The 9737-nt window shown below is 38.1% G+C and overlaps 1 non-coding gene across 1 annotated transcript; it reads left to right on the top strand.

Moving 5' to 3' along the window:
• The first annotated feature begins 1555 nt into the window (after positions 1–1555).
• On the top strand, positions 1556–1629 carry MIR8037 (microRNA MIR8037). The gene has a single exon (NR_127197.1). It is a non-coding gene; the product is annotated as a microRNA MIR8037 (primary transcript).
• Positions 1630–9737: the final 8108 nt, after the last annotated feature.

Here is a 9737-nt window from a genome sequence, read left to right as displayed (position 1 = left end):
CAATCTCAATAAATGATAATTATACCTTTGAAAATATTTTGAGAAAGAATCCATGACCAAGAATGAAAACCCTTAGTTTTGGAGAAATTTCAACTTTGAAATTGAAGATTTGAGGACTTCATGGATGCAAAGTTAACCATGAATCAAAACTACCATACCTTAATTCAAGATTCCTCACGAAATTGTGTGGAAAAGTTGAGTCCGTGATCCCTAGATCTTGACCTCTTCTTCTTCTTCAATGGATTTTTAGAGAGATTTATTTGGAGAAGAGTTGGTTACTTATTTTGGGTTTGGGAATTATGAAGTGAAAAAGGGTAGTTAATAATTTAAAAGGTCTTAAATAAGTGAAATAAAACAATATAAAATGACCACTAACTTAACTAACCACCCTAGGAATTTACCACTTTGTCCTTCACTTGGCCTAATTGGGCAGCATCTCAGGACCCATCCACGACCCCCACCTACGGGCCATGGATGGCCCCACGAACCGTACTGGTCAAACATGGGTGGGTTCTGCAGCTTGAAGGGTTGAGGTAAGGTCCAGCCTTGACCCACGACCCCCACCTACGGGGCATGGGTACCCTTTTCGTGGGTTGGCTGCCTTCTGGCAGATTTTGGGTTCTAGGGGATTAGGATTTAGGTTCCTCCTTAAGGACCATTGGTTAGTCCTTGGGAGGTCGTACCTTGACGTTTAACCCCTAAACCACTCAACCTAAGCTCGGGAAAACATTTTACAACTTAAAACTCCACATCAAACTCAACAACTCACTTGTAAGGCTCTAGTTTCACCTACTAGTTTTCCGGGTCATTACATTATCTCCCCCTTGGGAACATCCATCCTCGAATGACACTTTAACCACTTTACGGAAATAATGACTCAAGACTAGCAGCCCATCATGCATGAAACATCATAAAAATGCACCTTTCAAAGGAGAAAACATCAACTCCATCTCTATACACTCAATGCAACACAAGGAAGTAGGAACTACATCTACAAACCCATTATGCATGAAAACTTCAACATTTATCATTTCATTCGAGGAATTACCTTCTCCAACTCAATTAATGCTCATCATTACATCATTAAGCAAATTATGCAATTACTCTCAAAAGAACATTTAAGCATGTTCAACATTTCATCTCATGAAGCATATAGGCAACTCATACTAGATGCACATCAACATGAGGAACATAAATCATAAAAACTCATTTTCTCATTAAACATGAATTCATCAAGAACATGCATATCATAAGGAGACCATGAAAACACATAATCACAAATGATTCCAAAACATTAAACAAGCCATAAAGAACTCTTGGTCTCAAGCTTGAATAGGAATAGAAGGAAGAGATAAGGATATCGGAACTCTCAATAACCTTGCCTTCTAAGCATACCATCTCCCCCTTAGGAGTAAACCCCATACTAAGTCTAACATGAAAATAACATAGAGACCTTAATAAAACATTCACAACTATAAGGAACTATCAACATACTGGTGCCTTCATCCGGAAGGGCTCTTTTGTCCTCTCTAGACCGAAGTGCATAGAAACAACCATAATTTGGAGGAATAGGAACCGTACCATTAGGAGAAGCTTGCTTGGTACCTCTTCCCTTTTCCGAAAGTGTAGGGAAATCTTTCACTTGATGGTCACTCTTTCCACAACCATAACACCTATTTGTACTGGCTAGGCACTTCCCATGGTGCCTCTTTCCACAATAAGAGCAAGTAGGTTTAGGAAATGGAGACCCATTACATTTCTCTTGGTGAACACTAGGAGTGCTTGAAGAATCTTGGTTAAAAGATCGCTTTTTGAACCTTGGTTGACCTTGCTCATTGGACCTAGATCTCTTCATCTCCCTATTCTTTTTCTAAAGTCTACACTCCTCAATTTGTTAGGCATATACCATAAGCCTAGAAATATTCATGTCATCATGGAGGATTATTGTACCGCACTCTTCCTCAACTAAGTCGAACACACCCATCACATATCTACTCATCTCATCCCTCGGATTCGACACCAAAGATGGAGGATACTTAGACAATAGGGTAAATTTCAAAGAATACTCTTGCACACTCATGCTACCTTGCCTAGGTTGATAAAATCTTCCATATTAACTTCCCTCTTCTCACGGGGAAAGAACCTATCAAGAAATGCTTTCTTAAATACCTCCCAATCTATGGGACCCACTCCTACCGGCCTATAACTCTTTCATTGAGTAAACAAAACTTAGGCAACATCCTTCAATTGATAAGCGGCTAGTTCTGCTTTTTCTACCGAAGTCACCCCCATAGCATCAACTACCTTATACACCTCATCCACAAATTCTTGGGGATCTTCTCCCACCTTGGAACCAAGAAACACCGGAGGATTCATCCTCACAAAGTCCCTCAACCTAGAAGTCATTGTGCTCGCATTAGGGTTCACATGAGTCTCAACACCCCTATTGGCTTGGGCCGTCATACCTTGGGATTGAGTAGTTACGGCTTGAGCCATCATTAGAAGAACTGACCTAACTTCTTCATCCGACATAGCCGGAGGGTTAATAGGAACTTGATTTCCTTGAGGAACTTGATTCTCTTGAGGTACTCCGTGATTCACATTCTCCTCTTCCACCCTTCTGGCATTCGCTCTTCGTGTATCCATTTCCTGAAGACATAAGAGAAGGGTTAGGAAAGGGACTTTTATAGAGCTAAACTCTATGGCATGACTTAAGAGTAATGAAGAAAGTGAAATTTCCTAACATCTTATAGCCTCTCATTCATAAATGTGGCGCTTCACACTCATGAACAAGACTCTACTAGACATAGCTTGTGAGACATCAATCCTAAAAACCATCCCAACATCTTATGCTTTGATACCATGTTTGTCACGATCCGAGCCTACACCCCAGACATGACACGGCGTACAAAACTCTGAAAAGTCTCATACAAGCCTCATAGCATATCAAAACATAAGAACATAGGAAATAGCGCAGAATTTAAAACTTTTAATCCATATAATAAAAAAATATTTATTTAAAACAACGGAAGTCTAGACATAGTCTCACATGGCCATCTACTACAATCGAGGTCTCAAAATAGGGTCACAGCCCTTACAATAGGAAATCTGAAAGTCTAATACAATAAAATGAATGAAACAAAAACATAGCACTTGTCCTCAGATCCATAAGGACATACCCTAAGCTTTGAGAATAGACAATCCAAGCTTGAACTAGAAGATATCGCCTCAAATGCCGGAACTTACACTTTGTATAAAAATGTAGAACAAATATAGGTTAGCACAAATATGTACTAAGTATGATAGCCATGCAAAAATCATGCTTAAAAAGGATATTTTAGTTGAAAACTATGCATTTGATAAGTTTGAGAATGATCATGCATCTTTAGTATAAACACCTAAGACATAAGCATATTCATCATGTAAGTCATTAGAATATCATAGAGCCATCATGAAAGTAACCCTAAGTTATACTTGTGCAATGTATGAATGGCATCCCATAATACCATTCAAACTAAGTACCACTTTTAGGATACCATAACATACTTACAATCATTCTAAATTAGAAGAAGTAAAAAATACTAAAATAATAGAGCTAGAAAAAGATGATAGATAAGGAACTATAGATAAGGAACATTCACATTTAATAAGGCATGACAAAGAAAGCAACTCATAATAACAATCAAAGTTAAGAATTCTTCATTACCTTAAACCTTTAAGTCACCATTCTCATTTAACATCATTATGAACACATTCTTTTCATTAGACATTAAGACATTAGAGAAACATACCATAGCCCCTCTCAAAATGTCATGACCAAGGGGTACCCCTAGATGTAACATGGCGTACTTGACCTCGAAGGGGTCTCATACAAGACCTTAGCATATCACAACATAACATAATAGAAAAGTACGGGAAAATTTAAAACTTAATTACAATCGAAGTAATTTTCATAAAATCAAGCGGAAGCCTTTCTATACTTTGTCTCAAACCATCTAATAAAACTTTAGAATAAAACTCTTGGGACACAGCCCATACAATAGTCTCAAAAACATGAAATAAAGACATAAAGGAAATGATGTGTTTTGTCCTCGAATCTATGAGGACTCACCAAGATCTTCAACTCCTTAGCTAGAAACCTAGCTTCAAGATAGCACTCAAGTCTCCAAACCCTACATTTGATTAGAATTTAGACAAAGTATGTATTAGTACAAAATGTACTAAATATGTTATCTAGCATAATCATAAGAGCATAAGACAAGGGTTAGTCAATATGAGTCATAATCCAAAATCATATGAAATACTACATGAGGAATCAATAATAAGCACAATCATAAGAGCATAAGACAAGGGTTAGTCAATATAAGTCATAATCCAAAATCATATGAAATACTACATGAGGAATCAATAATAAGCATAAGAGACAATAACATCATAATAAGCAAATTCTCCAACATAAGCATCATATAAGCAGTATTTGACTCTTAGTTATCTATACCATAATAGAACTACTCTCAAATAACCTAAAAGCATACATCTGCAATGCATGAATATATAATAGAACTACTCTCAAGTAACCTAAAAGCATACATCTGCAATGCATGAATATCATCCCATAAAACCATCCAAGCCAAGTATCCCTTTTTGGTCATCTTAATCGTAGCCTATATGCATGGTAAGTCTTAAGCTATTCTACACTAAGGGCACCATACTCCTAAGTAACCTCAAAGCACACTTGTGCAATGCATGAAATGGATCCCATACTACCTTTCACACTAAGCATAACCTTGAAGTCATCATAGTCATATTTAACCTAATTTGGTCTCATTATTAGCTTACTTCATGTAGACAAGGGAACTATCACCTTCAGTCAATCATATCATGTCAAGGAAGGCAACTATACCCCAATCCTATCTAAGCATACATCATATAAGAGAAAACATCTCATGAGTCACCTCAAGGCAAACTTGTGCCATGCATGAACAAGACCCCATAATCCTACCCATGCTAAGCTAGACACTTTAGGTTCATCATTCATGTTCATCATCTCTTAACATCATAAAGACAAGGGAAGTCTCATCTAGTCATGCATGTATTGGAGAGGCCTCTAAAGCTACAATCCAAACTAATCATGCTCATGTTCATAAATGCAAGGGGGAGTCACCTCAAGGAATAAATGTTTAGATCATCATGAAAGATAAAGGGAGTCACCTCAAGCCACACATATCATTGAATCATAAAAACAAGGGTATTCACCTCTAGTCCCACATGCTAATGAATTATAAGGGTAAGGGGAGTCTCCACAATTCATACAAGTTAATGAATCATAGGTATTCACCTCTATGTCCATTTTAATGTGATATAGGTATTCACCTCTAAATCAATTTTAATGTGTAATATAGGTATTCACCTCCACATCATCACATAAGGATCATAGGTAATTGCCTCCATGATCAACCTATAGGATAATGGGTATTCACTGCTTGCCTTGGAAGTCACACATATACAAAGGGTAATCACCTCACACTCCCCATAACTAATTAATTAGGAGCAAGGGAAGTCACCACACATTCCTATCATGTAAAGTTCATTTAGGGGAATCACCACAAACCTCATCACATTTTATTGTATTAGGACTTAGATTCATTTTAGGTGAGAAAACGTTTCAACCTAGAATCATTCTATGTGAGATAACCTTTCATGTCATGCTATATTCATGCATAATACCATGTCTAGAATTCTACATTAGACATTGGTATCCTCATAATTCAAGTGAATCTATCACTTCACATATTCAAGCATTTATTAGGTAGATTATGTAGGTAAATATCTTCCACCATAACTCTATCCATTTAAGCTTATATTCTCATTTAGACTTAACTCTCAAAGCCTTAGCACATCTAGATCATCACATTGGTTTTACTCTCAAAATCCTAATGATCAACATTTACGGCTACCAGCCTTATACTTAAAGCTTTACTTCTTATTATTATCATTCATACCCAAATTCAAGGTATTCTAATCATATTCTTCATTAGTAGAAGATTCTAGTGATAATTGATCATAAAGGTTCAATTTCATCTTTACAAGTTATGATCCTTCATATTCAATAAAGTGTAGTTCAATTCATGATTATATATTCCTAAACTTGAACAATTACTACACATGACATTGATGTAAGAAGGTCACATATGAACCTTCAATTTCACCTCTAAATTGCATAAACCCACAAAATATCACATTCATCAAGTAGACTAGGGTTTACCATGGAAATCACATAAATTCATCATAATATCACAATTCAATGTTAATACAATCATAATTGGGTATTATCCACTAGGTTGGAATCATACCTAAGCCCTACCCATAATGTAGAAGGAAACCCTAGCTAGAATTGGGTTTTTAACTTCACCATGGGAGAAAACCTAAGGGGCTCTATCGGTTGAAGAACCCATAGATGAATAAGCCAACATACCTCAATTCATAGCCCTAATCAAGCTTGAAACAATGGAGGAAAATCTTCCCCTCTTCCTTCTCTTCTTCTTCTTCTTCTTCTTCTTCTTCACTTCTAGAGAGAATTATTTTGGAGAGAATTTTGGGGTTCTTTGATGAATGAGTTAATGACCTAGTTTAGGGGCCTATTTAGCTTATATAGGTGGTTTAATAACTAACTAACCTCCCTCCCTCCCCTGTGTAATTACTAATTAACCCACAAACCCATAACTTAAAAACTAAACTTGAAAAAACTGCCCCGACCTACGACTCCCCCACCCATAGACCGTGGGTGGGTCTACTGGGCGTGCTACACCTCTGTAGGTGAGGTCTGCAGCTTAAAATTTTCAGGCTATGACAAGCCTTGACCCACGACCCGAATCTACGGGGCATGGGTCCACCTACGGCCAGTAGGTGTCAAACGTAGGTTGCTGAAATTTGACAGTTTTGGGGGCTGCTTTGGGGTCCTCCTCAAGGACCCCTTTGGGTGGTCCTTGGGGGGTTGTACCTCGACATTTAGCCCAGAAAACCTCCATTCTAAGTACGGGAGTTATCTTTACGACTTAAACCCTCTCATCTAGCTCTAAAAAATCTTACGAAAAGCTCTAGAACTCTCTAGTTCAACTTACTAGTTTCCGGGGCATTACAATATCTCCCCCTTGGGATCATTCGTCCTCGAATGACAATTCTAAACACTTCTTAAAGTCACAACTCTAGACTAGCATCTCATCATGCATGCACTACATCTAAATTCACACAACCAAGGAAGAAAACTTCAATTCAAAGCTAAACAAATTCAATTCAATACAAGGGAGTAGGAACTACTTCTACCAACCCAAAATGCATGAAATTCTATATTTACTCATTTTCAAGGAGGAACTACCATCTCCTAACTAAAACATGCTCAATACACACCCATGTAGCCTAAATGCAATTTACTCTCAAAAAGCATTTATCCAAGGAGGAATCTTTAAACTCCAAAACTAAGGCATGCTCATATATTCATCTCAAGAAGTCTATACACAAATCTACTCATATGCACTACAACATGAGGAAAATAATGCATATAAGTCATTTCTAACCAGACCTACGAATTTTCATGAACATGCATATTAGGAAGTCATGGCAACATATAAATCACACATGGCTTCACATAAAAGCAAATCAAGAGGAACTTAAAATCTCAAAATCTTAAATGCTAAAGGACGAATACAAGGAAGAAGGATGAGGATATTGGGACTTCTCATTGGCCCTAGGCCTCCCAAGTAGCACCCTCAATAAACCCTTAAAAGATAACTCCTACAACTACATGGAACAACCTTCTTGTTATTCTATTTCTTGACTTGCCAGTCTAAGATCCCCACCGGTACTTCTAATTTAGAGAGGTTCTCTTTAAGCAATTCTAGCTCCCAAGCAACCTTACTAACACCACTCAAGATCTCATATGAGTCTACCAAACCGGGACTAAACTTCTCATACTCACTACACCTCTCAAGGTGAGAATTTCAAGAAAACCTAACTCATGCACATCAAGGGTACTCAACGACCTTGCCATCTAAGCACATAATCTCCCCCTTGGGAGCAAGCCTATACAAACTCTGTTAAGCATCATTTCTTTCAATTCTAAGGTCGGCGTAAGTCATCACTAAGCTTTCCCATCCATCATACAAGATGATTCTAAACCATCGTGAATTACACTTCTACCCTTTTTAGAGGAGTCTACTTACCCAACCCATCTAGGCATTATTTAAACGGCCTATTCAACCAATCTATCAACATACCTCAAAACTCATCATGACTAAGTCGGGTTCTACCATCAACTAAACATAACACACAATAACCTTGCTAGATAGGCACACTATCTCCCCCTTGGGAGTAAGCCTACACAATTGCTTCTAAACATCTTTCATAACATAAAGACAACAATGAAGCATCATTCATACTAAAGACAACATCAAAGTCTATCAGTTCAAATCTATCAAGTCATAAAATATAAGAAACGCCGGAATCTAGTTAAAGCAATAAAACACATACCGGAGCCACATAAGGAAGTCACTCATGATCACCTCTATATTAGAGAGCTTATGATCTATTCTTCCTTGAAGCCTTCTCACCCAAACCAATTGGACCGGAGGAAGGGTGGGTTTGGGACCTCCGATGACTATGCTCTTCATTTCTAGCAACCTTAAGGCAATGCCTTATCTTGTGGCCCAACTCACCACAACCAAAACAAACATTAGAGCCCGCTAAGCATTCATCCTCATGCCTTCTATAACACTTACTACACCCCGGTAATAGAATTGCACTACCCTATTGAGACTTGGGGTTAGACACCCTCTTTTCGTTGAACTTAGGAGTACTTGAGGGACCTCGCCTGGGGAACTTTTGTCTAAACCTAGGGCGACCATGTCCATCGGACTCATCATCCAAGGAATCATCATCATACAATCTAGACCTCTTTTTCTCCTTAGATTTTTATGTATAAGACGTGAGATATCCATATTATCTATAAGCATTGCCATATGACATTCATTTTCTACTAATTCGGATACTCACATCATGAAATGGTTCATCTCAGTCCTTGAATTATCCACTAAGGTTGGAGCATACTTAGTGAGTTGAGTAAACTTTAGGGAATACTCTTGAACACTCATGCTACCTTGCTTAAGGTTGATAAACACTTGCATCTTAGCCTTCCTCAACTCTAGGGGAAAGAACCTATCAAGAAATGCCTTCCCAAACACATCCCACTCTATAGGAACCGTTTCTACTGGTCTACTCCCTTTCCATTGACCATGACATATTTGAGCTACCCCTTTCAATTGGTAAGCGGCAAACTCCACTTTCTCTACCAAAGTCACCCCCATGATATTAAGAATCCTACACATCTCATCTACAAACTCCTGGGGATCTTCCTCCATCTTAGAACCATAAAACTCCAGAGGTTTCATCTTAATAAACTCCCTCACTCTTAAGGCTGCGGAATTCACATTAGGGTTCACATGGGGCCCAACATCCCTATTTGCTTGAGCCGTCATATCTTGAGCCAATAATTGCATAGAGGACCTAAATTCTGCATGAGTCACATTCTCCACTATAGGGTCAATTGGAGCTTGAGGTGGAGCTTGGGGTGGGAGGAACCTATGGATCCACAGCCCATACAATAGTCTCAAAATCATGAAATAAAGACATAAAGGAAATGGTGGATTTTGTCCTCGAATCTATGAGGACTCACCAAGATCTTC

The sequence above is a fragment of the Solanum tuberosum genome, unplaced genomic scaffold (genome assembly GCF_000226075.1).
Source record: "Solanum tuberosum cultivar DM 1-3 516 R44 unplaced genomic scaffold, SolTub_3.0 scf00238, whole genome shotgun sequence".
Classification (NCBI taxonomy): Eukaryota; Viridiplantae; Streptophyta; class Magnoliopsida; order Solanales; family Solanaceae; genus Solanum; species Solanum tuberosum.
Note: the sequence above shows the minus strand (reverse complement) of the source record. Positions and strands in the feature narration are given on the sequence as shown.